The sequence below is a fragment of the Polypterus senegalus genome, chromosome 16, assembly GCF_016835505.1.
Source record: "Polypterus senegalus isolate Bchr_013 chromosome 16, ASM1683550v1, whole genome shotgun sequence".
NCBI classification, from domain to species: Eukaryota; Metazoa; Chordata; class Cladistia; order Polypteriformes; family Polypteridae; genus Polypterus; species Polypterus senegalus.
The window spans coordinates 13,969,641-13,989,543 of record NC_053169.1 but is presented as its reverse complement, the minus strand read 5'-3'; positions in this window follow the sequence as shown (position 1 = coordinate 13,989,543).

Sequence of the window (19,903 nt, the reverse complement as noted above, 5' to 3'; positions counted from 1 at the left end):
AATACTGAGATGCAAAACGATGTCCACAATGCAATAGTAGCAATTACCAACATAGACGAAGATAAAATCTTTGACCATAAAAATACAGGATGAGTCAAAATTAAGTACCACATTTCTCAAGGTCATTGCACAAGGTAGAGGCAGCTGAGTGGGTTGGGGTAGGTTGGGGTCTTTTGATAGGCGATCCCTTGTAATTTTCAGTCGGCAACATGCCTTGGTCTGGTGTGCACCGTGCTTTCGTATGAAAGCATTCTTCAAAAACAATGAATCCATCATCACTATGCAGCGCGCCTTCCGAACGCACTTCAGCATTCCTCCTAATGGTGACATCCCAAACCGAAAAACAATTCTTCAGTGCACCCTAAATTTAGACAGATGGGTACAACATTGAACGGCAAATCTCCAGGCCATCCTCGGACTATAGGAACAACCTGAAAACATCCAAGCTGTAAGGGCATCAATTTTTGCAGTCTCCTTCGGCATTTCCAACACGTCTTTGAGGAGGATTTTGCATGAGAACCTTAATTTCCATCCATACAAAATGATGGTGGTGCAGGAACTCACTGAGAGAGACTGGGAGAGCCATAGAGAGTTGTGCGCAAACTTTCTGCAAACTGTTTACTGAGATGCCATCATCATGTGCGGCGATGAGGCACATTTCCACTTGAATGGTTGCGTAAATAAGCAAAACTTTCACTATTGGGTTGAAACCAACCCTTGTGAACTTCATCAAAGACCTCTGCACAGTGAGTGGGTTACAGTTTGGTGCACCGCTGCAGAATTTGCCATTATAGGCCCTTACTTTTTTGAGGAGAGGGGAGCAACAGTCACTGTTACTTCAGAATGGTACATTGAAATGCTAGAGAACGTTTTGTGGCCCCAACTGGAATAAATGGATGTGGTGGATGCCTGGTTTGAACAGGATGGAACAACAGCTAATACGGTGCGAAGATCCATGTAAGTTTTGTGAGAGATATTTCCGGGGAAGCTGATATCCCTGAGTGGTGATGTTGGGTGCCCTTCACGTTCGCCTGATGTTACTCTGTGTGATTTCTTCTCAAGTCAAAAGTTATACACACACCGACCTCAAAACCTTGAAGCTCTCAAGGATGCTATTCACCATGAAATCACCACTATTCATCTTAAAATGGACTAACGAGTCATGCAAGCATTCAGAAATCGTCTCAAAGAGTGTATCACTAATGACGGCTGCCACCTTGAGCAAAATCTATTTATTGTATACCCTTTCTTGTGTCGTCAGGAAATGTATTTTATCTTGAAGTGTTTTTGTAGAATAAACATTCTTCTTTTTGGCTCATCCTGTATATCCATTTAGAGAGTACTGTAAGTCCTTATATTCAAATCAGTCTGAAGAAGATAAGACACCATCATTTTTGAGCTACTATAGATTCCAGAGCTAGATACCTCTGACACTCTCAGAATTACTAAACATTACTAACTCACTTCAGAGTGGGGAAAACAGCCAGCCCTGATGGTTGCCCAATGGAATTTTTTAACCATTTTCAAACAAATTAGATCCCCTATAATTAGCAACATTTAGAGAAACTAAAGACAACAAATTCTACCTTAAACTCTTTTGACAAATATTAATTTCCATCTTTCCTTTTCTATCAACCTTTGGGCTATTTCCGCCCAAACAGGAAGTGGTATTTTATCTTTTATTCCTGCAGCTGCAGAGTCTTATTTATTCAACTTTACTTTTATACTAATTGTTCTATATATTATTATTTTGATTTGATTTGTTAATGATTCTTTAATGTCCATAATATAAAAATAGACTCATGGTCTTGCAGTTTACTCCTCAAATATCCATCTCCATATCTGAGTATACAAGAAGGTCTAGGGCAGACCATTCCCGATTTTTTACTTTCCATTCTTCTTGCTCTTGGATTCAGCTGCACATGGTTGGGTGCATCTTCTTCACGCAGTGTCACTCTGTTCTTATCATCTAGTTATGACACTACAGAGAAGGGAAGACAAGCGTGTGACAGAAAGCTCTGCCCCATTATGTGTTCTCTGGATCTAACTTCACATTCAGTCAGGTGATCAAATCCCATAGGGAAAATATAAAGTGACCTGTGTCCACATTTAGCAAGTGTCTCAAAGTAGGAAAACAGTCCTACCTGGCTCCAAAATCTCAGAGTGAAACAGATTTGAGCATTCCTAGTTTTCATCCTCTTTCTCTGTACGTTTAGCATTCATTTGCTCAGAGGTTGATGCACTTGCTCCTTCCTGAGCAGCTGTTCTCTTCTCCACCCTAGTGGCCCACTTCTTCTCTTCCTTTGTCGGCATCTTTTCACGTTAAAACTGATTAATTCAGTGTTTGTGTTGCAATTACTTATTACGCTTTCTTTAATTTTTCACTTAAGCTGGCACTTAAGTCTTCAATCTACCTTAAGTATGATTTAAGATATGAAGAGGTAGGGGAAGTGACGGCAAAGTTGCTAGAGATGAGAATGGCACCCATACGTATGTGCCACACAGCCACCCTGCTGGCAGCTGCCAAGAGTAGATTCTACAATAAAATAAAGTAAAAATAAAAAGAGGAATAACCTTGGAGGTCAATCATTACCCTAAAAACAGATAGTAGACGTCACGTAGTATATGAGTATCAAATTTCAGGTCAATACGTCAAATGGTTTGCGAGCTACAGGTGATTTAAAATCCTGGGCAGACAAACGGACAGCTCATAGTATCGAATTATATAAGAGGAAAGATTGGAGATTTTGAGCTACAGAAGTCAGAGGTAAATCATTTTATTGTTTTCCTAATTTAGCAATCTACTTCTGATTTTGCCAGGATTCTGGAGAACTTGTGAGCCGTCTTAACATGCTAAGAGCTACCAGAAGATGATGTCAAGGCAGAGTTTGGAACGCACATCCCTGGAAAGGCTGAATGTTTCAGAAACGTTGGACAACAATAAACTCATAAAAATATTGATGTGACAGAGATGGAATAATATTAGCAACAAACGTTGCATGTTACGTGATCATTTGATATTACGTGGAGAAGTCATGTGCTGTCTGCTGGAATGATAATGTTTGTATGTTTGATTTCCTTTAAAATTCATCTTCCTTAAAACAATCATAGATTTGCAGGAGAACTTATAAATGTCCCGGGTCCTCCCTACGTGGAGTTTGCATGTTCTCCCCGTGTCTGCATGGGTTTCCTCCAGTTTCCTCCCACAGTCCAAAGACATGCAGGTTAGGTACATTGGCGATGTCCCTGGTTTGTGTGTGTGTGTGTGTGTGTGTGTGTGTGTGTGTGTGCGCGCCCTGCGGTGGGCTGGCGACCTGCCCAGGGTTTGTTTCCTGCCTTGCATCCAGTGTTGGCTGGGATTGGCTCCAGCAGACCCCCATGACCCTGTATTTAGGATATAGCGGGTTGGACAATGGATGGATGGACTTATAAATGTGCCATGTATGCAATATACACAACTAGGCTACCCTTAACAGGGGCAGCCGAAAGAAGAAGAAGAAGAAGAAGTGAAGTTAGGAAGCTCATTTCATTTGGAAAACAAACAACACAAACTCAAAGTGAAAATAAAGTGCCCAGGAATTCTGAAAGTAGAAGCTGTAGGCATCAGAGGTAGACTACCAAACTGGATCTCTACTTGGTTAACTATTAGGAGACAAAGAGCTCAGATTAAGAGGAGAATCCTCCATGTGAAATGAGGTCATTAGTGGAGTCCTTCAGGGGTTTGTCCTTGGACCCTTGTTACCCTTGATGTATTTAAATGATATTGATTCTGGTATAGTTAGCAAACCTGTGAAATTCACAGATGACACTAAAACTAGAGGAATGGCAGTCATTGAAGAGGCAGTAAAAAGACTCGGACAACCTTCAGAACCGGGAAGACACCTGGAAAGAGCAGTTTAATGTAGAAAAGTCTACACGTGGGCAAAAGGAATGTCAATTCAATACAAGATGGGAGACGCTGAGCTACAGGAGTCGGTTTCCTAATTTAAAAATCTACTTTTAATTTCGCCAGGATATCTAACCCCATATCTGACTTTACGAAAAAGTCTAGGGGAGACCACTCCCGACTTTTTTTTATTTGACACTAGCCATGTGACCTGTCAAACACAGATAACAGAATAAATTAAAAAAGTATTTGCTATCTCTCCTTCAGCGTCTTTCCTCGATATCCACGTGTGTCTGACCCTCTCTCGACCGACGCACCATCCGTTAAGCGCGCTCCCGCAAAGCCTGCTTCTCAGTCTCTGTCATCATTTTCGAGATGGTGTTTGAAGGTGACCCTCCCTGTGCCTACCTGCTTGGCACCTGTCTGGTAACGACATGTGCCTCCTATGCCTTTACTCCTCCTCCTCCTCATCATATGTCCCACACTTGCACTTCCTCTTTTGATCATATCAGCAAATTCGAACTGACCAATCCCATCAAAGCTAAACTGACCAATCAGATTGCTGGCAGGGACTGGACACACACACACACACACACACAGACCTTAGTGTTTCATGATGTCACAGATTGCGAGATTTTTCTGCCTATTTCATGACAAGGATTTGTATGTTTTGCTCCACTTTTCAGGTAACTCCATTTTAAAATTCCAGAAAAATGATCTGAAATAGGATTCAGGTTGTTGAAGGAGCTACCGTACGTGTGAGGAAATTAGAAAAAAATCAATATGAGCCAAACAGTGGGAGTCAGATGTCTCTCACCATCTGAAAAACATGTATGAAGTAGAGAATAAAATGCAACATAATTGTGGCTAGATGTTGAAAGGAAAGTTAGTGTGAAATGAAATACACGGCATGAATTTATGGGAAAAAAATAGAGCAAGAAATGGCTGATGAGGGCAACGTCTACTGTACTTCAGGCCCAAATACGGCAATATTAAAAATAGTAGGGGAACCTATTAATAACTTCTTAGATAACACCAAAAAAGGAGCAGTGGATTACTTTTATAGATTTCAAAAGGCAGAAGGCTTTAATGTATCACATCTGTTCCATTGAATTAATTTAGATGAATTATCAAATAAACTGGCATCAGCAGGTTTTAAAAAAATAAAAAATAGTGAAAAGGCTTTCTGTTCGACGTTCAACTTCTACCTGGCATGGATGATAACACACACTGCTTTCTTATACTTTCTGACCTGTTCTAATTTTTGTTCACATTTAACTATTTTAGATGCCACAGGGGCTGAACGGGCATCCCGGACAGAAGAGGGGATGGTTCCTTACATAGACGGAAGGCTCCTAACAGGCAAACAGGCATCCCAGCCAGGGAAGAGAAAGAGAATATGATGGACGGACAGCCCACCAGAACTGGAAGATGACACTGGGCACTTTTTACCCCCCAGTAGTTCGTTAGATGGCAGCAGCCCAGTATGGAACCAGTTAGGCATGCTGGGAAGTGTATTCTGCCAAAACAGCTCTGCTGGAACCCCTGGGTGGTGCTGCAAGGAGATGCATCACCTAAAATGGGACATCGGGCAGTGGCCCTGGCACTGGAAGTAAACCCAAGTCCTTAATAAAAGGGACCACACTGCCTTGTCCAGGTGAGTCGGAACTGGGAGGAAGAAAAGGCAACACTCAACAGGAGGAGGGCAGTGCGGTGTTAAGAGTTGGAAGGAGAAGAAATTATTGTGGATTGTGGTGAAAGAAACCTGTGCTTGTGCCACTTTGTGCTACTGTAAAAGGAATTTGGGTTGAATAAACCATCCGTTATTTACACCCGGGACTCTTGGTGTATTTGTGTTGGGAGATTTGGGCCGTTGACGCCTTGGTTTCCGTCACACTATTATAAAACATTGTTTACGTGTATAAGGAAGTGGATTTTGTCACTGCTATTGACCTTTTCAATTACAGTACATTTAAAAGTGGATCACATTCAACTGCATTGATTCAAGGTTAGTGTCTGGGTGCTGGCATAGACCAAGGCCGAGTGGCGTCTTTGTAGCGTTCGATCCCTTAGAATTCTGTCTCCAGCTTACTCATTCTGTATATCAGTTACCTAAAACTGGCCGATTGTGTGAAATCACCTTTTGTGATGTCTGTCGATAGCGCTCACCGCTCCTTGGCATTTCCCTGTGGTGAGCAAAAAAATAAACAAAAAGGCAAAGAGGCTGGTATCTTCTTCTATGTAGTATTCTTTTAGATTTTATCTGCAGTGTAATGGCTGGCCTCCTGCTGGCTTACTATTATTCATTTTCCTGTTTTGTCTAGAAACTTTCCTTCTTGTTTTCTCCTGTGGCCCCCGGCCAGGATGTCTTCATACTTAAACTGTAAAGGCTCAGCTCTTCTAATCTTTCCTCATAACTCATCACCTGTAAGCCCTGGAATCAGCCCAGTCGCTCTGCTCTGGACTTTTTACTAGCACTGCTATGTCCTTTTTGTAGCCTGGAGACCATAACTGCACACAGAACTCTAGAGGAGATTATATGTAGTGCCTTTCTTCATGAGGGGCAACTCACGGGACATACTGTTTTATGGCATGGGTGCACAGGTGCTGGCAGAGCTTCTAGCTCAAAGAGCCAGGAAAAAGTGTAGCAGGTTGAGTTGCTACTGACCGCAGGTAAAGCTGTGTGAAGCAGGGCTGGAGGCAAAACCTCACAGGCAAAGGATGAGACAGACATCAGAGGCAAGGAAAATATATATATTGTCACGCACGAGCGATTAGGGGGCAGCCAAAGGACTCGATGTGCCGCACGAACCCGCAAGACAAGGGAAAGGAACAGTGTGCTAACCACTATCTTTTTCCTCTCATAGGAAAGACGATCCACAAAATAGCTCGGTACTGTGACTTCACCTCCAGCCTTCCATTCCGACGGCGGGGCAACTTCCGCATTTCCCAGTCACGTGCCATCCTTCCCTGATGACATCACCTCCATCCCAAAATACCCGCTCCTCCCTAATCATAAATGCCTAATCTCACAGACTTACCACTGTTTATAAGGTACTAGCAGAATACCCGCGCTTCGCAGCGGAGAAGTAGTGTGTTAAAGAAGTTATGAAAAAGAAAAGCAAACATTTTAAAAATAACGTAAGATGATTGTTAATGTAATTGTTTTGTCATTGATATGAGTGTTGTTGTCATATCTATCTATTTATATATATATATATATCTATCTATTTATATATATATATATATATATATATATACAAAATAGCTGCGATTGGCAGCGGAGAAGTAAAAAGAAAAGGAAACATTTTAATAATAACGTAACATGATTGACAATGTAATTGTTTTGTAATTGTCATGAGTGTTGCTGGCATATATATATATATATATATATATATATATATATACACACACACAGACACATATATAAACATATATATACATATAAACATATATATATATATACACATATATATATACAGTTATATATATATATACATATACACACACACATATATACATACTGTATATACAACATATACATATCTACATATATACTGTATATACACATATATATACAAATCTACATATATATATTAGGGTGGGACTCGATTAAAAAAATTAATCCAATTAATTAGAGGCTGTGTAAGAATTAATCTTGATTAATCGTATGTAATCGCACGTAAATTTGCCCCAAATCGCAAATGTTTTTTTTTTTTATTTAAAACGGTTTTAGTGGGCGACAGAATCAAATAATAGACATGGACATGAATATTGTAAACTGAAGCTGTTTTAATTTCTGAAAAAAGCTTTAAACTGCATTTGAATTCAAAACAGAAACAAAAATATCATCCCTGGTTAAAATTGGGCAGACTTAAAAATAAAGTGGTAGTTTAAGTACTTTAAGTACATTTTCAGAATAGTATTGTCTTTAAATAATAATAACCAAAATTTCAACATAAAGTGCAGTTTTTCTTCTTAAAAAAATAAGTCAGAAACATAAAAGGTAATTTGACCAGCTTACTCTTTAAACTCTGAGTAACATTAGCCAAAATTATTTTGTACATTAGGCTAAAACAGTGTGATCATTGAACATTTTGTAATTAGATGTATTTAGAATTACTAACGGTCACGGAAGTCCAATGATCCCCAGTAAGAGCCACAAAGTCCGCTTTCTGTAATGCATCTAATTTTGCTTGCTTTTCAGTGTGCACAAAACCATGCTTTTATCAAGGCTTCGCTCGGGTAGTCGAAATGATCAGTCGTAGGAACGCGCTTTATTCCGACTCTAACATTTTTGTAGCTGTGATGTGTGCATCAGTGTAATGGATGTACCAGGAAATCATGCATTGACAAAAGTTCCCGTTTGCTTGGAATTGAAAGTGTGATTAAATGCGTTATTTTTAACGCGTTATGGAGTACATGCATCGAAGCTTCTCAACTGTGCTTGTGCTAAGAAAGGGAAAATTTTAAAATAACGTAACATGATTCTGCGTTAACCTAATATTTTTCATACGTCCCAAACCAAGGAGATGGGAAGGTAAAATGAATCGGTAGCGCATACATAGTCCGTACATCCCTCTCGGGAATCGAACCTCGAATGTCGGCGTTAGAGGCGAAGACTCTACAATTGCGCCACCGCTTGTCTATGCTAAAGTATATATTGTAGATCGGGCTATAGATATACATTTATATATATACCCGTGTATCACAGTGGAGAAGTAGAAGTTATGAAAAAGAAAAGGGAACATTTTAAAAATAACGTAACATGATTGTCAATATACAGTAATTGTTTTGTGAGTGTTATTGAATGTTGCTGTCATCAAGGATTTGATTATCATTATTTCTTTCAATCAGGCTCGTATTTGTAGGATGTGTTCAAGTTACATTCCGTGTTTGTCAATCGTTGTAAAGATAAGAGGTTTCATTCATCGATTAGTTCCTTACTGCATCAATAAACAGCTCGTCTTCCTTTTTATCTGTGATGTGACAAACTGCATGCACGGGTTTTTTTTTTTACGCTGTCTTCCTTTAGCGGGACATTGACTTTTTCCACCGTGTGCTTTGTTTCCACAGTAGCTGCATTTATGAATATGCTTATCAGACGCTTCATATTTTTGCTGCCTTTTCAATTGTGTAATTCGGTTTTGTTCAGCTCTTTGGAACTGTTGCTTTTATCTGTGCACTGCATAGTTCACGTGAGCCACTCGGTGTACTTGCATCGAAGGTTCCCAGCTGTGCTGGTGCCATCTCGTGCTATGTCCATGGCTTATTTAATGTTACCTTAGTCCTGGCACTTAAAACTTTCTCTGGCAGTTTCGCTGAGTTTGTGTCAAACACCACCCTGACCATCTCATCTTCCTCTCCATAAGCACAGTCCTTCACCCGTGAATATTTACCCGTGGCAGTTTGTTATTGGATTGCCGCTGACGGATGGCCTTATATGGGCAGGCACTAAATTACAAACGCCAGCGGCAGCCTGTCTATGAACTTAATTTAAAGTGTAGGTTTACATCGTGCTTTGTTTCCGAAGTAGCAGAACTCGCTTCTTATTGTTTCGCTGCCTTCTCAATTATATAATGCATGTTTTCTTCAGCGCTTTTGGAGGTCTTCCTGGTTTTCTATGTACTGCGTGATTACGTGGAGGCGTGATGATGTCACACGAAACTCCGCCCCCACGGCGTTGAAGCTCATCTCCATTACAGTAAATGGAGAAAAACTGCTTCCAGTTATGACCATTACGCGTAGAATTTCGATATAAAACCTGTCCAACTTTTGTAAGGAAGCTGTAAGGAATCAACCTGCCAAATTTCAGCCTTCCACCCACACGGGAAGTTGGAGAATTAGTGATGAGTCAGTGAGTGAGTGAGTGAGTGAGTGAGTGAGTGAGGGCTTTGCCTTTTATTAGTATAGATTATTTTATATAACTTATCCCCACCTTCCCTTCTATATCTATAACCTCAGGCAATTAGATGTAGTAAAAAGACAAGCAGGAGTTAAGTTACATATGAAATAATGTATTACTGATAATATTCATAAATAATAACAAAATGCAAAGTACATTTGAATATTGGCAACCATACAACCTGATAAAATGGTGATGTGTAACTCAGGTGGCACACAGACTTGAAGTTACTTAAAATGTCTCTAGTTAAGGCATCATTGGTGCTCAGCTTTCAGCCACATGTCTGTTCAATATGTCTGCTGAGCTGTGCTCTTCATTGTGTTGTCTTCAGTTCATGGTGTGATGGTCTACATCAGTTGTTAACAAGAGAAAGATACTTCTACATCATCACAGGTTAGCAAGAGAGATGCTTCTTTTCAGATGTTAGTCAGAGGGAGAGAATGTGGTTGAGCAAGCAGATTTATAGGTTTTCTGTCCAACCCCTACAGCCAATCCAGACAGCCATATCTCAGACCAATGGGTGAAATAGAACATCTTAACACCTCCCACCTCCCCAAACCATATGTTAAACATGCTGGCTTCCTTGCGGCGGGTTGAAAGACTTTAGCAGAGAGATACTCATCAAACTGGTTTAAGACACATCCCCCCAAATCCTGTCATAAAATTAGTCGTAAAAGGGGGCAAACACGACTACCTCTCACCAAAGTAACACCACATTACATTGCTTTGCCTAGATTACAAATAAAGACATACAAAACATTTATCAAGTTATATGCAAAATCTCACATCACAACAATTGTAATCCGACGTTTTCATTGGTAGGAGGTCTTTCCTCATTGGTCAGTGCAGTTGCTAGGTTTTTATCTTGGAGTTTGTACATATGAGCTTCTTCCATCATGCTTTGACTGGAACGAAGACATATTTGGCCATCACCACTACCTTAAAACATCAGGAAAGACCCTGTAACTCCAGAAACTAAAAAAAATTAAATTTTGAACAAAATGGCAGTTACAAGGTTTTTCCATTGCACGTGAGAAATGCCCTCGCTTGGGCGGCTTCTTAGCACTGAGGGCAAAGAAGAAGATGCCAGCATTAGCAACAGCGCCCCCTCTCGTCTTAGTGGGTTATTACATGGCTCGACTAAGTCTGTGAAGATGCTCATGCACGAAAATACACATAAATAACATTTTATAGATAGACAGCGTAATCTAACTTAGCCATGCTGCTTTAATTAAGCAAGTGTAAATGAGAAACACGTATTTTTCTTTTAACTGCTGACAGTTTAGAGACAAATTAAACCTGCACAGCTGCGAAACAACAATGCGTCTTTGTTCTGTGAGTAAAAAAATACGTGGAAATATGTGGAAAAAGGACTTGGAAACATTTGCGATTTTTAAAGTTCAGCAGCACGTCAAATTACAAGCGATATTGCATTGATGGACAGGGAGCTGCACGGTCTAAAGTGGAGGAGTGCTCTGTTGTTCTCGACATTTCCCTCTGTTTCCATTACGCTGCTCTCTGTTTTGCCTCTGCCACACTGTTTCAGGACAGACCTTTCCTCAATCTACCATAAATAATGGGGAGATGGTAAAAAGCTAAAAATGACAAGAAGCTTGCTGGTGCTTAATGGCGGTGAACTTCCTGAAAAGCGCATGTTAATCCAACAATGGCATCTGAGAAAAGATATAATTTGGTCCACTTAAGGGAGTGCATTAAACGCTGGCTTGCTGTGCTAAAGTGAGGTTGCTGCTGCCCGACTCTGTCATGGAGCAGACAGGTGTAGCCGTGTAGAGAATGGAAGCCTGGATGCTACAAGTGCTCCAGCCATTGAGGCAATCAGAGCGAAAGCAGAAGATTTGAATAATCATGTTATTCCAAGAAGCCTGAAAGGGAGCCATTGCAGTTACAGCAGATAATCACATTATAGCGCGGCAAGGCAAAAAAAAAAAAGTTCTGAGTAGGAAAGGGAAATAATTTGAGGCTTCGGTTGATCCCATTTTGTTCTTTTTGCATATAATATCAAAATTAAATATTTGTTGATTGCAGCACAGTCTCTTGACCTCTCACGCTACAATTTAAATTACTTGCCTAGCAGGAGAGCACAAATTGTGTTTAACAAGTGATGTGATATAATTGGTAAGAAAACAGAAGCTGCAGCTCAGTGCTATTTTAATTCTGCAAAATGATTCACATGTGCAGCGCCTAATCAGAGCTGACTCCTTTAACAAGAGGAGCGCGGGGTGAAGAGCTTCAAGGCTCTCTCGGAACAGCCTTCAGCACATCTCATGCCTTTGCACGGGGCCCACCATCCACCTGCTCTCTGCAGGCTCATGCATTTCAAAATGCATCGGGGGGATTCGACTTCAGAAGGTCACCTTCTACGTAACGTAGCAGTCCCTAGCCGAAGTGATCTAAAGCAGGGGCTTGGACAGGAAAGAATTGGAGATAAGGTGACCACTGCACTGTCCTGAAGACTTTATATTGAACTTCTAAGATAGATAGATAGATAGATAGATAGATAGATATGAAAGACACTGTATAATAGATAGATAGATAGATAGATAGATAGATAGATAGATAGATAGATAGATAGATAGATAGATAGATAGATAGATAGATAGATAGATAGATAGATAGATAGATAGATAGATAGATAGATAGATAGATATGAAAGGCACTATATAAAAGATAGATAGATAGACATGAAAGGGACTATATAAAAGATAGATAGATAGATAGATAGATAGATAGATAGATAGATAGATAGATAGATAGATAGATAGATAGATATGAAAGGCACTATATAAAAGATAGATAGACCCAGATTCTCTTCCGGTGGTCACGGCCCCAACAGGATTGAACTTCCAAGCTCCAGCCCCACAGCCCTGATGCAAACTAGGGGGGCTTCCCTCTTGTGTCCTGGTGAAGGTATTACCTCTCTCCTGGTCCTTCCACTCTCAAGGCGTCTCAGTGGGTCAAGGTCCCCGGTCATCTGCCACAATAGATAGATAGATAGATAGATAGATAGATAGATAGATAGATAGATAGATAGATAGATAGATAGATAGATAGTGTTGCAGAGGACTGGAAGAGGGCGTACATCCATCTCAGACCACGTGGGGGCAGCCACCATGGTTGCTATGAGGACCATGGGTACAGAGCTTTAAAGCTCAACCCTAAAGGGGCCCGTGGTCACTGCCAGGGGGCGCCCCCATGCCTTTCGAGCCCTGGACCTCAGAACTTCCACCACACCAGGAAGTGCTGCGGGGAAGAGAAGCAGGGACACCCGGAGTGCTTCTGGGGATGCAGCTGGCACTTCTGCCGACACAGGGTTGTGTTCGTGGAAGATTGCCGGAACCCACCTGGAGCACGTCCGGGTGTGAATAAAAGAGGCCGCCTCTCTTCATTTGATCGCTGGAGTCGGGTGAGGAGAGGACTAAGCAGGAGAAGAGAGTGGAGGCGGTCTGAAGGAGAAAAGGCAGTGTGAGAAGGGCCTGGACTTTGGGGAAAGTGGGTTGTGTGCACTTTCATAACTGTAAATATTAGTATTGTAAATAAACGTATAAACGTGTGGTGGTGAATTTGCCATGTCTCCCTGTCTGTGTCTGGGGATTAGTCCACAATAGATAGATAGATGGGAGAAAGGCACTATATAATAGATAGATGGATAGATAGATAGATGGGAGAAAGGCACTGTATAATAGATAGATAGATAGATAGATAGATAGATAGATAGATAGATAGATAGATAGATAGATAGATGAGAGAAAGGCACTATATAATAGATAGATGGATAGATAGATAGATGGGAGAAAGGCACTGTATAATAGATAGATATAATAAAAAATAATCAGTCAATTATAAGGTCTTATCAGACAGTAGTCAGCTCACAACTGACAAAGATGTTGGCGGTGCCCTTTAAAAAGCTACCAAACTGGAAGGGGTGGGGCTAAAGAGCCGTGACCCTGAAGTGATGTCATTGGGTCTGACAGTCATCTGATCTGCAGGCAGAAAGGAGGAGAAGCATTACACAACAGCGCCAACCCTCGATTCAGGGTGGAATTACAGTCAGACAAGTCTTTAAGTTGTCTCCTAAGTGAATTTGTGTGACAATAGATAGATAGATGGATAGATAGATAGATCTGTGAATGGTGCATTTTAATAGATAGAGTGGTACGTATGGCAGTTAACCCAATAGACAGCAGGAGACATTCATTCCTACACAGTCTATGCTACTTATTATAATGGACAGCTGCCCAGGAGGTTACCTGCCAATTTAAGTAGGAGTTGAAGTCAAGGGGATTAATATTAGCAAGGGCTTTACTAACAGGAGGAAGAAAGGAGTAACATAGGATTTGGGAAAGAAAGGTGGGCAGTATTTTTGCATAAAGGTGAAATAATGAATAAGGGACCCCATCAGATTGACAGGAGATTAAAACCTGGATTAGTTTGGAAACAAGGACACCATGGGTTTTGATTTTGTTTATCTGTTGCCTTAATCCTCCATATGTTTTTCTCTCCTTAGTATATGCTTATATTTATTTGGCACCCTTGGTACTATATAATTGATAAATAGTTTGAAATATAAAAATAAAGATGCTGTATAAAATAGATAGCTAGATAGATAGATAATGTCATGTTCGTGGCCACACCTTAAGGGCTCTGGTAAGTGTAATTCCCCACTGCTCCAGGGGTTGGCGCTATGTCTTAATGTCTTTTCTCTTCTTCACACTGCAGACCAGAAGATCATCTCTAACACCACTGACGTCACTTCTGGTGTCTGTCTACCTGGAGCCGCCACATCCTGCTGACTACACCACTGTAAGAGATTAGACAGACAGTGAGAAAGAGTTGGGCCTCCACCGTTGTGACAGTCAAGATACTAAAGAAAAAATAAAAACCCAGTAATCGTGGAGCTGTCTTTTCAGTGCAAGTTTTTAAACTAAAACGCCTCAAAATGGCAGATCTTCCAGTTTTACACCCCACATGCTATAATTCTTTTAAGTATCCACAAAAATGGGCAATGCATTCCTTGAGCTGGCCCCTTTCACTTTAGAGCCCTCTGAAGGGGTCCTGCTGCCATCTTGACTTCAGTTTACACTGAACCATTTCACTCATTTTCATTATTTTCTTTCCATATACAGGGTTTGCCTACGGGTACCTCAAATCTTTATCACCTCCCAAGTCTTATATATTGTAACCAGTGCGTGGCCAGTGAACTCTAAACCTTCAGGCACAATCACACTCAGAGCAGTCACGGGTTCAAATATACTCCCTTTTTATCAGTAACCATTATCTTCACCGACTGATTAAAACAATCCAGAAGACGACACTCTTCCTTCACACTCCTCCTTTGAAGCCTCGTCCACCTGCCTGTCTGTCTGTGTCACTCTTTTAGGTCTGAGGTGACGCTAGAAAAGCCTCCCTTACTTTATCTTTCCTTACCTTCCACGGCCAGGATTCATGACATGCATTTTCCTTTTTAACTTTTTTTTCTTTGTTAAATCGTGCAGTTCACCAAAGCAGACAGTGCTTTCCTCTTCTCTCCGGGCTTTACATATTTGCTTACCTTGTAGATTTCACCTTCACAAACTTTTACTGATAAAGGAGACGATCCCTACAGCAATATGACAACATAAAAAAGATGGCTGTTTACACGCAATCGGCATCCAAGTGAAACTTCCACTTCAGGCAGCGTTTAAAAGGAACCGCCACTAAATCCATTTTATATAAACCTTTATTTACGAGCCATAATTACATCAAATAATCTGCTGTGTGTACTTTTAGAAAGCCATTAGTAGAGACATTCTTCATACCTTTGAGTGCACTGAATCTCAATATTTTAAATTCAGTAGCTGTCTGAAGCTTTTATACTGTAAGCTGCATCCTAAAGGTGAGCTGGCAATTACTTGTACTGCATACCTACTCATTACCAGGTAATTTAATTTACTCAATCTGTTTGAAATGCATGTCTTATCATATTTGAAACATTGTACATGTTTTACATAAGATTTCAAGAATAACTCAAATAACTTTCTTGCTTTTATCTTTGGGTGGCACAGTGGGTAGCGCTGCTGCCTCGCAGTAAGTTGGCCAGATTTCTCTTCCTGGGTCCTCCCTGTGTGGAGTTTGCATGTTCTCCCCGTATCACAGTGGGTGTCCTCCCACAGTCCAAAGACATGCAGGTTAGGTGCATTGGCGATCCTACATTGTCCTGTGTGTGTTTGTGCCCTGTGGTGGGCTGGCACCCTGCCCGGGATTTGTTCCTGCCCTGTGCCCTGTGCTGGATGGGATTGGCTCCGGCAGACCCCCGTGACCCTGTGCTAGGATATAGCGGGTTGGACAATGTCTGCCTGACTGACATTTCCAGTACAGGGGTGCATGGAGACTGGCTTTCCTCCAAAATTATTACGGTCAACTCTTTATACACAGCAGTCTGTCACAGGGTACTCGTGTCCACATGCAAACCTATTTTGACCACACGGGTGCGACCAAGAGCCCCAAACCACATTGGATTGGCTCCAGCAGACCACCTGTGACCCTGTAGTTAGGATATAGCGGGTTGGATAATGACTGACTGACTGTTTGAAATGCTTGTCTTATCATATTTGAAACATTGTACATGTTTTACATAAGATTTCAAGAATAACTCAAATAACTTTCTTGCTTCCATCTTTGGGTGGCACAGTGGTAGCACTGCTGCCACACTGTAAGGAGACCAGGGTTCACACCTTGGGTCCACCCTGTGTGGAGTTTGCATGTTCTCCCCGTATCTGAGTGGGTTTAACCCCCTCACAGTTCAAAGACATGCAGGTTAGGTAGACTGGCATTTCCTAAATTGGTGCTAGTGGGTGTGTGTTTGCCCTGCGTCCTGTCCAGGGTTTGTTCCTGCCTTGTGTCCCCATAATAACTGAGATTGACACCAGCAGACCCCCCCATGACCCTGTTCAGGAACCAAACGGGTTAGTAAATGACTGCCTGACTGCCTTTCATCTCTTATTAAACTCATTTATTTTCTTCCAGGTTGGGATAAAATGGTTTGGGTGGTCTACAAAACAAACACATTTTCCACTTCTTTTCTTAAAGCTATGCTTATGCTTTTATTAATATTAGGGGTCATGCAAGGTTATGAATTTGCTCAAAAAGGAATCCCAGTGCTGCCAAGCAACCTTGCAAATAAAACACTTCAGTTATTGAATAAAAAAAAAAGATAAAAATCATAATCCAGAAAAATTCAAAATTTAGGAAGTCAAAAATTCACAACAGAAGAACAGACCTGTTGTAATCTCTTTGCCAGATTTACGTTTATTTTTTAAGTGTTCACGGGATTCCTCCGGGTGCTCCGGTTTCCTCCCACAGTTCAAAGACATGCAGGTTAGGTGCATTGGTGATCCTCAATTGTCCCTAGTGTGTGTGTGTGTACCCTGCGGTGGGCTGGCGCCCTGCCCGGGATTTGTTCCTGCCTTGCACCCTGTGTTGGCTGGGATTGGCTCCAGCAGACCCCCGTGACTCTGTAGTTAGGATATAGCGGGTTGGAGAATGACTGACTGACTGATAAGCTTATTTTCTTATGATATTTTTCAGGAAACAAGCTGTTTTGAAGAATATGCCAGATTTGTTTTCAGGCCCCCATTTTATGACGCCAACCTGTTATAAACATTGAGGGGAGGGGAATTATAGGCTACAACATAAACAATAATTCAACAATAACAACAAGAATTCACATTAATAAAGCGATACATGTCTGTGTGTCTGTGTATTTGTATGTCATTCCAGTTGCTATGTCTCTGTCTTTCCAACAGATGGTGCATCACAACCTTTGTAGTACTTAACTACATCACGTTTGTCATTCCAACAGATGGTGCATCACAATTATTAACACTAATCTCTTATCAAATGGAATACAGTTAAATATCTGCAGAAAATGGTTTATTTTGACTTTGGAAATGTATTATTACAACAGAAGAGTTCACAATGAAATAATGAATGGATAAATATGTGTTCAAATATTTTGTCATGCAGGAAATTATAATGATTTTCAAGGGGATTGAACAATTTTGCATGGCACCGTATAACAGCGACATATGCATTGCATTTGTCATTCCAATAGATGGCGCATCACCAACATTAACACTGCTTTTGAGCTTTTTGCCCTTTCCGCTGCTGGGATCTGTGGTATCCGGGGAGAACTTCTCCAGGCTGTTGACAAGGCTCTCCTCCTGGCATTGCAAGCAGTCTTTGCTTCCATTTGGGAGACTGGCATCATCCCAACTGACTGGAAAACGGGACTTGTCATCCCTATCTGGAAAGGGAAGGGTGATGACCTGAATTGCAGCAACTACAGGGGGTTAACACTGCTCTCTGTGCCAGGTAAGGTCCTTGCTAGGGTTGTCCTCAATAGGATCCGTGATCACTTGCTCACCTACCAGTAACCGGAACAATCTGGTTTTACGCCTAAAAAGTCTAACATCGACCACATTCTGGCACTGAGGGTTCTCATGGAGCGCAAACGTGAATATCAGCAGAGTTTCTTTGCAGCCTTTGTCAATTTTCGTAAAGCGTTTGACTCAGTTGATCGAGCTGCCCTGTGGGACATCCTGAGGGTTTGCGGGATCCCCTCAAGGTTGCTGGATATCATGGCCGGCCTGTACACTGGTACTGTAAGTGCCGTTCAGAGTGGAGGCAGGACCTCTGTGTTTTTCCCAGTTGATTCTGGGGTTCATCAGCAGTCTGTTCTGCTCCTACTCTGTTCAATGCTTGTATGGACTGGGTGTTGGGCAAGGTTGTGGGGTCCAGCAGCTGTGGGGCATCTGTTGGTAAAGAAAGGTTTACGGATGCTGTCGATGCTGTGATCATCACGGAGTCAATGGAAGCTCTGATGGGGGCTCTCGAGAGACTGAGTGAGGTATCTGAGAGTCTGGGCTTTAGAGGGTCCTGATAAAAACCAAAGAGCCAGGCCTTTAATGACCTTTTGGGCACGGCCATCAGCAGTGTGTCTGTCTGTAGAGAGAGTGTCGACCTCGTCGAGAGGTTTACTTACCTCAGCAGTGACATTCATGTCTCTGGTGACTCTTCCTATTAAGTCAGTAAATGGATTGGGAGAGCATGAGGTCACTGGAAAGGGGTGTGTGGCGCACCTGATATCTCCGCAAAAGGACGAAGGTCCAAGTCTTTAGAGTCCTGGTGCTTCCTGCCTTACTGTATGGTTGCGAGACATGGACACTATCCAGTGACCTGAGATGAAGACTAGACTCCTTTGGCACTGTGTCTCTGCGGAACATCCTTGGGTACTGCTGGTTTGACTTTGTGTTGCTCGAGGAGTCCCGAATGAGGCACATGACCAGCATTGTGAGGGAGCGTCAGTTACGGCACTACAGCCATGTGGCGCGTTTCCCTGAGGGTGATCCGGCTCATGGGATCCTCGTTATTGGGGCCAAGGGCTCGCCCACTTAACACCTGGCTGTGGCAGGGTGGGACTGGACTGCGTGTCTGCTTGGGGGGATGCCAACCGGGATCCTGAGTTGTCTCGTCGTGTAGTGGGTGCGGCAACGCGCTGTACCAGTGCATGCTTCTCGACTTGACTTGACCCGTTTCCCACAAGCCAAACAGAGTTCCTAATCACAGCACTGCACAACACAAAACACAATTCTATTCTTCTTCTTCTTCTGTCTCTTTTCTCCTCCACTTCTTCAGGCAAGCTTCGTCTCCCTCCTCCCGACTCTGGCCCATGTTATAAGGCACCCGGAAGTGCTCCAGGTGCTTGTTGATGCATTTCCGGTAGCAATTGCGGATGTGGCAGAAGAGCTGCCAAGAAGGGTGCAGCAGCTGCTATAGTACCCCCTGGCAGCGCCTACGGATCCCTACAGGGCTGTATCCAACTCCAACTCCAACTCCCATGGTGCCCTGCGGGAATCTGAGGCACTGCTGCCAACCAGGAGGGCTGCCACCTAGCACTATGGGGGAGGTAATGCTCTGGCCATGCTTGCTTCCCTGGTCCTTCCAGTGTGGAGGTGTCCCGACCAGGCAAGGGTCCCGGCCATCTACCACAATTAGATCATATTATCTACTGCTAGAAGTAAAATTAGCATACATGCAGTAACAATAAAATCAAA